This window comes from Apis florea, unplaced genomic scaffold (assembly GCF_048593485.1).
Source record: "Apis florea isolate Af1SG1 unplaced genomic scaffold, ASM4859348v1 contig_3493_pilon, whole genome shotgun sequence".
NCBI lineage: Eukaryota > Metazoa > Arthropoda > Insecta > Hymenoptera > Apidae > Apis > Apis florea.
The window spans coordinates 776,998-785,013 of record NW_028256772.1 but is presented as its reverse complement, the minus strand read 5'-3'; the positions used below and the strand labels follow the sequence as shown (position 1 = coordinate 785,013).

At 27.7% G+C, this 8,016-nt stretch overlaps 1 non-coding gene across 1 annotated transcript; it reads right to left on the bottom strand.

Moving 5' to 3' along the window:
* Positions 1–2,486: 2,486 nt before the first annotated feature.
* Positions 2,487–2,702, bottom strand: LOC116414358 (small nucleolar RNA U3). Its single transcript, XR_004224872.1, has one exon. It is a non-coding gene; the product is annotated as a small nucleolar RNA U3 (small nucleolar RNA).
* Between the last annotated feature and the right edge of the window lie 5,314 nt (positions 2,703–8,016).

Here is an 8,016-nt window from a genome sequence, read left to right as displayed (position 1 = left end):
TTTCGAGACGAAGATTCTCGCTGTCCTCTTCTTCATCCCTCTTCTCGTTTTTCCGCGAAACTTGTTTGTCCTAGGATTTATGTGTATATGCGCTCGATTTAAAGATCCGGGTAGGAGAATTCCACCGTTCACAATATTGAGTAGAAAGAGTAGAAGAGTTATTTTGGATTTTGATCAAGATGAATCAATGTTAAGATGAAGGAAAATTTGTTTTAAGCGTTTTGAAAATTGTTATGTTTGTACTCGTAGGATAGTCGTTCTCATGGGAGAATTAGAGATATTTTACCATACTTTTGCACGCGTAATTTTCATTTACGTTTCAAATTGGATTACTATTACTACTATCAGTGCTGAAATACTACAATATAAAATAAATTAATCTTGTTTAAATTAACAAGATTAGAATATTAACTCTTTCCACAAATAATATGAATTTTTCGATTCATTTTTTGAACTAAAATCTAAGATTTTTTATTGTCGAGATATTGAAAGAAATTAAGGTTTGTAAATAATAGTAAAAAATATTTTTAGAAAAACTGATCGGTATCATAATTTCAGATATATAACATATATAAAGAAAGATTAAAAAATTAATAAAGGAAAATAATTTAATAAATAATTTATATATAATAATAATAATAATAATAAATTAAAAATAAATTTAAAACTTTGAAAATACTACTTAAAAACTTCATACTACTTTATATATTATATACTTTAAAATAAATAGAATTATTCACTATTCGTTATTTAAAATAGTATTTCATCCAGCGTTGTTATAAAAATCTGTCTAATAAAAATGATTATGAGATGTTTATAATCTGTTTATAAAAAAATTATATATGATAATTTTTTTTATTATAAAATTCAACAAATTTGTGTTTTTAATAATGTAATTCCTTCTAACCAAATATTCTTTGTATTTCACCTTATGTTAAACATTAATATTTTTTAAATTTATTGCACAATGATATACAAAATATTAATTACGAACGAGATTAAATCGTATTTCTAAATCTGTCATTCGATTTAATAAGAATCAATTAATGTGCACACGATCGTCCGATTCTATTGCAAGAGGCGCATAGTATTTTAGCTCAGCGTTATACACAGACACAGTATCAAAATTGTCAAAGTTCCATTACAACTATACACGATAATAAAACGAAAACACAAAAATCAACTAGCACACCAGTCGCGACACCGTTTAAAACACGGTTCTGTACAGGGGAAGGGGGGGAGTGGCTTATCGTCGACGAGTGTTCGTAAATCATCGAGCGACGAAGTGTGTCGCAGCGTCGATCGCGCGGGAAATCGGACTCTGGATAGAAATCTGGCCGCGTAAATAATCGATCTCGATTTCAGGATCGTGGAAACGCTAACAATTGGCCGGCCTTGTTGCGGCCACGTATCACGCATGGGTAACGCTCGTCGAGTTTGCCGGCTCGCGCGCACCGCTCGTATTTACAAGCAACATAAATAAATGGAAATTGCTAACCGTTGTAATGCACGGGACTGTTCGCGTTCCTTGTTCGACCTGGCCGTCGCTTTAATTATACTTTGCCAAACTACGCGACTGGATAGAGACACAGAGAGAAAGGGAAAGGGACGGAAGCAGGAGAGATAGAGAGAGAGCGAAGGCAAGTGTGTGTGTGTGTGTGTACGAGTGCTATGGAATCGAGGCTCGACGAAACTGTCGACGTATCGGTTCGTCGAATCGGCGGGAAATACTCGATAAATTGCCCTCGGGAAAGTATTACTTCAAAATAAATGTTACAGGCTAATATCGGGAACGGGGACGGGACACAACGTGAACCTGGGTAAAATTGAAAAGATATTACGGGCAGCGCGCTTTTACAGCGACGCTTCAAATTGAAACGTCATGTTTTACTATCGCCAGTCTGCAGCAATAATAAATATTCCGTATGAGCGTTGCATGCCCTCCCACTTTTTTCTACCGTCAGCCTTTACTTTCTATTATATGTACTAGTATATATGTACACACGCATGACGCGTATTTGTTGTATTTTTTATTTTTTCTATTTTTTTCTTTTTTTTTCTTTTTTTTTTTTTTTACGACAAATCCATGAATGTTTAATCGGCTTACCGTCGATCGTGATCGACGAATCTCTGTGCGAACTATATCTGTGTCATCTCAACGGAAGTCGAGGTGGATTGGATTTTTTTGTTGTTTGTGTCCTCAGGATTGAGTTGAATCTTTGAATATTTTGTGAAATCTTTTTTTCTATTTACAAAAAAATATTTCTTTTTTAAATTCTTTTCATTTTTGATGTATGTGATGTACGTTTAAAATTTAAAAACCATATTTAAAATATCTAGTATTTATATAATATAATTTATATAATAGTAGTTATTAATTCAACAGTATTCAAATAGTTATACTTGTTATGATTTATAAAAATATTTTAAATTCTTAAAATATTGTAAAAAATTTTTTATATTTGATATATCTTAATAATAAAAAAACCGCTCAGAAAGCATCTTTTCCATCCCCCTTATAGTAAATATAAGAAGTGAACGATCATCGATGACTGAGAAACTGAAATAAAATCAACTTTCTCACGTCTTTCTCACGCTCAGGAAAAGATGCTATATTTCTTCATCGTGGCTGCATCAACTCTATTTTAGGACAGAGCTTTGAGAAGATCTACTACAGAAATGATCCTGTGAAGTACGATCTTGATTTATACAACCAAGACGATACAACATATAACCAGTTCTACACTCTTCTTACTACGAGAACTCGTTTAACTGTTCGGCCATCTATAAGAAAAAATTTAAAGTTGATATTTAATATCCATCAAGAATTCTATCTATCTTTGTCTACATTTCAGCTATTTAATTATTTTAAAATTAATAAAACGTTTCGATTTTTGCATAAATTTAATGTAATTTTTACATAAATTTTAAAGTTGTTATAATTTAACATTATTACAAGAGATCTATGCATTCCAGAAATAATTAATTTTATTTTAAAAATTAAATTCTACTTTCTCTTTCTACTTTTAATTAATTTATTATATTTCATGCTATTATAATATTATTTAAAAGAAAATTAGAAAATTATTTTATTTTTCTTCTGGTTAATTCTTATCGAAAAAAAAAAAAAATATTAGTTAATCTTATTTTTGTTGAATTTCATATTTATACTTTTATATTTTATTCACACTAATCTTAAGTATATAAATACAATTTGTCTATTACAAACTTAAATATAATTTATCATTAGTTCCATGTCATCAACATGATATAAAATAATAATCGAATCATTATGTCATGTGTCATTACAAATTACAAGATCTTGATATCACGTTCTTCGTTCTTCTCACCATAATCGCGTTAAAGACGTTACGTTTCCCTCTCGAACAACTTGAACGAATATGTCCTCATCACCAGGACAAATGTTTCATGACTGGTGACTCCATCGTTTGCAGTTCAGAGAATTGGTTCGTAGCTAGCTGAATGACAACGGAATAACGTAGTTAACGACATCATCCGACAGACTCTATTGGGTGCACTTAACAGAGCCACTTGGTGTCGTTTGAATCATTGTTACGGCGAGTCTCGAAACGACATCACTTTTAACTTAAATGACATCACGTCGGTCTTTATATCGTACCGTATGTGTATATTTATATGTATTACATTATCCTCGTCATTAATTTCGAGAACGACGAATCAAATTTCGTTTCGTTGGTGAAAATCGTGTTATATCGACCAACTCATGAGCCAATAGTCGTGTAATTGGCATTTAGAACTGTATCGTGAGTGATCTATGGCGTTTTAAATTCAGTGCAGACAGAAGAGATATAATGTTTTACGATATTATAACAGAAGTTCTGTGCGATTCAGCGATTTCTAATAGTAGAATTATTATCCATTACGTATTATCGTTAATAAATATTACCGAAATTGAAGAAAAATGAGGAAACTTTATGAAATCTGAATTCCGTAACTAACGATTTTCGATCTCTATCTCTATCCTTCCCTTGCAGGGCACCAGTTCTTTTATCTTTAATATGAAGATTCCAATTTCAAAATATAAAAGTAGCGAGTTTCTTTGTATTACGAGCCAGCTACTTCCTTTATTCGGATTTTCCATGTCTTTCGCCAAAGCGCTCGCTCCGTTGCCTTTAATATAAAAAGCCCCAATTCTATCGTATAAAATTGTTGAATTCCTTTACATTACTCCTGCAAAAATTTTAAGATCTTTTTATTCGTCTGAATTTTATCGTGGACGAATCCGAATTAAGAAAGTTCGAAGGTTATTCTTTGAAATGTATAATTCTTAATGAAGTTCTTTCTTAGTGCTGTAGTTGTTTGTCCAAGTTGGCTGAGCTTTCGCTACACATAGAAAAGAGCGAAATTGTGTCAGGCTTTTTTGTGTTCTTGAATATCTTCATTGCCAAGCAGAGTTTCTTTAAAGTTAAAAGACGGCTGAAACTCTGAGGTGACATTTGAAAGTCAGCGTTGGGCTCGTGACTCAGTGAGTAGCCGCTTTTCCCGTGAAAATGTGTCACGATTTTGGTGAATTAAATTAAATAGTAGCTGGCGCTTTTTGCAGTTTTTATTTCACCTCTTGTTTGTCGCGGGGACTTCTATTCACACATTTGCTTCTGGTAACCGACATGTCATTTTGACAAATCCTGTAATATTCACCTCTCGCTGTAATCATGCTCTCGCGTTTCATATGTACCATCATTTCTACATGTTGAAAACACGATTCAATTTAATTAACGTGAGAGATGTGCAGCGTGTCTATAAATCAAAATTATTATATTGCACAGATAGGTAAAATCAATTAATTTAAAATAAATTATATGAATTCTGTTTACACGAACTTTATTTATACGTAATAAAATTTTAATAATAACCGATTATCTGTATTTAGTTAGTATTGCTAAGTTATTATTATCTAAATTATTATTGTTTTTAAATTTTTTATACATATCTTTATAATATACATAAAAATATATTTTATATTTTTGATATGAAATAAAGGAATTTAATTTATTAAACATTAGGCAATTGTTATGTGCAAAATGATTTATAATATTTATTATTTATTCAGAAAAAATTTTTCTAAAATTCTTTCATATGTACATGCTCTTCTATTATTGAATAAAAAATCATAGTTGGCAATTAGAGAGAATAATTAGAGAGATCTTATTATATGAATTTAATTATATGAATTTGGTCCAAAAAGTATTGGTGTACTTCTTAAAAACTGAATTTTTTTTAGGATTTAGAAGAATTATGATTTATTAGATGATAAAAATAATTTAAAAAAAAATCGCTATTCTTTCACCCTAAATTTTTTCAATTTTTTTATCTATGTCTATAAAAATTATATTAGTTATATACATGTTAAAAATTTCATTAAAATCGATTGACTATATATGAATTACAAACAAAAGATGATAAAAATTGCAGTTTTTCGTGACTTTGGATTTAAAATTTAAATTTTTATATCTTTCGATGTCAATTATTATTTTCTACATCAATCAATATTTCAATAAAATTTTCAGCATATATATATTAATAATAAAATAACATAAATCTTTAGAATGTGTTTTTTTTTTAAATTTTCATTACAAATTTATAAAAAAATTGTAAAAACCATTCTTACTATTTTGCGATTTCAATTGTAATTTTTGCAAGATTTTTTTTTTATATGTAGTAACTTAGTAAACTTTCTAACTTTCCAAATCATTAAGTCCAATTTTAAAAAATTCTATGATCTATCATCTATTAATAATTTTTGAAACTGTAGGAAATTTTATTATATAATTTGTTAAGCGTTATTAAAATTTCATTGTATATTTAGTCAAAAGAGATCAGAGTTTCACTATATTTATATATATATTTGTTAAGAATTTTTATAAAATTGTACTATTTTATTAAGAAAGATCACTTGATTGTTAAGACACTTTAGAATTCTACTAAATATTTTATTAAAAGTGATCACATATTTATTGAAAGTCATTTGAATTTATATCAAACGAGGTTTCTAAGATTTCACATTTAATACATATTCTCAAAAGTAATAATTACTTATGAAAATACATCTGCAACAAAGTTCAAAGAAGATATCAATGCAGACGAAACGTTTCTACTAAATGCAATTCGATTTTTTGATTCATTTTGATTCACGAATTCCTTAATGCGTCAATCACATCCAGGAGTTGTTTTTCTTTCACTTTTAACTCGTTATATATGTGGGTGCATTAGGAATAGCTATTGTTATTATTTTACCAATTTCATTCATCGTTGTTCACTCGATTTTGCGTGCAAACAATTGACACAAAATAGAGAAGACATTGAAAAATCTTTCTTTAATTTTTTCTTTGTAAATAAAAAAAACATCGAAGAGTTTTTATTATTTAGAAATGCATTGTATCCGATAAATGTACGTGAAATTTGATGAAATGAGAAAGTATTTTTACGTATTTTAACATCTATATTTTCCTTTTTTAAATTTTCTTTTCTTTGAATTTTTATATATATCTAATTGAATTATCATCAAAGCAAATCTTATTCATAAAATCCTATTTATGAAAAAATTTCTACGTGAAATATTTTACATTATATATTTCACGAATCTCTTTAGTTTCGTCTCGAAAGAGAAGAACGATTTCTATGCAATTTATGTCTGATTTCACGTATTCTATTATAAAAAAGAAAAAACTTTACAAAATTCTTCATCTTTGAATTACGAATGCAGATTAATTTTTTTTTATGATAGTCTACAATAGTTGAAATTCATATAATTTACTATATTATTTTCTATATAATGTATTAGTACAAAAAAATCTATATATAATATCTTCAAAACTCTATACTGGGATTTCTTAATTGATACGTCAAATAATATTAAGAATTAAATTAATATTTCGTATTTTGAAAATATCAAATAATTTTAAATTCATTTTGCATTATTTTTCATAGATCGTGCTTTTTTTTTTTACTTGTGTTATAATACACAATAGATCTTAAATATTCCAAAAATTAACAATAAGATCTTATGGTGAATGCACCTCACTTTATCCACGAATTTGTGAATCGATATAATAGTTTCCTTATGTATAGTATTCTTCGACAATAGATATTTGTTCGAACGATGCTGTAGCAATGTCATAACTCAAAAATGATGACTTTAAAATAACTTTAAATGATTTAAGTTCATTCAATTACATAAGAATTTCACAAAATATAAAATTGGAAATTCATAATTCGAAAACATACTTACAAAATTATTAATAAAAAATAGAAGTAACAATATTTTCTTTTATACCAATGATTAAAAAACATTTTCTACTTATCTCGTTATTGTGGTAAATGAGCAAATATTAGATATTTCTAATTTATTCTATTTATCAATTTAATCTTTAATTTTTACAGACGTTGAAATGGCGTAATAATTATTGCAGATTTTACAGATCGATAATGATTATTGTATCGATACAGAAATTGATTGCAAATGAAAAAGTGTTTTTTCTTATAATTATTTTAGTATTATCATTATTTATATTTCTATTTATTTATGATTTTAGTTTATTCCTGATAATCTTGTGAATTTTTTTCGTAAGAAGTACAAAAAGACAAATGGCGTATTTAGTTTTAAATAAAAATCAGACTTTATTCTCATAGCATTCAAAAGGAGAATGTAGTATCAACAGATATTCGTAAATTCGTAATAGAAATAAAAGTTAATAAAAAGAATAAAAGACAGAATAAATATAAAAAAGAAGAAATGTTGTTTCCGTTAGATCAAATAAAATAAATAAAGCAGGATATTTATATTTAAAACAAATAAAAAAGCAATACATAGATAACTCTTAAATAACATGAATTACATGAAATATATTATACAGATATACAAATTATGCTAATTCTCGAATAATTTCAATTGCATGGTTTTTAAAGTTTTCTTTGTAACAATTTAAAGAAGAATTATTTTTCGTATTTAACTAAAATTTTGCACGTTCCGTGCCA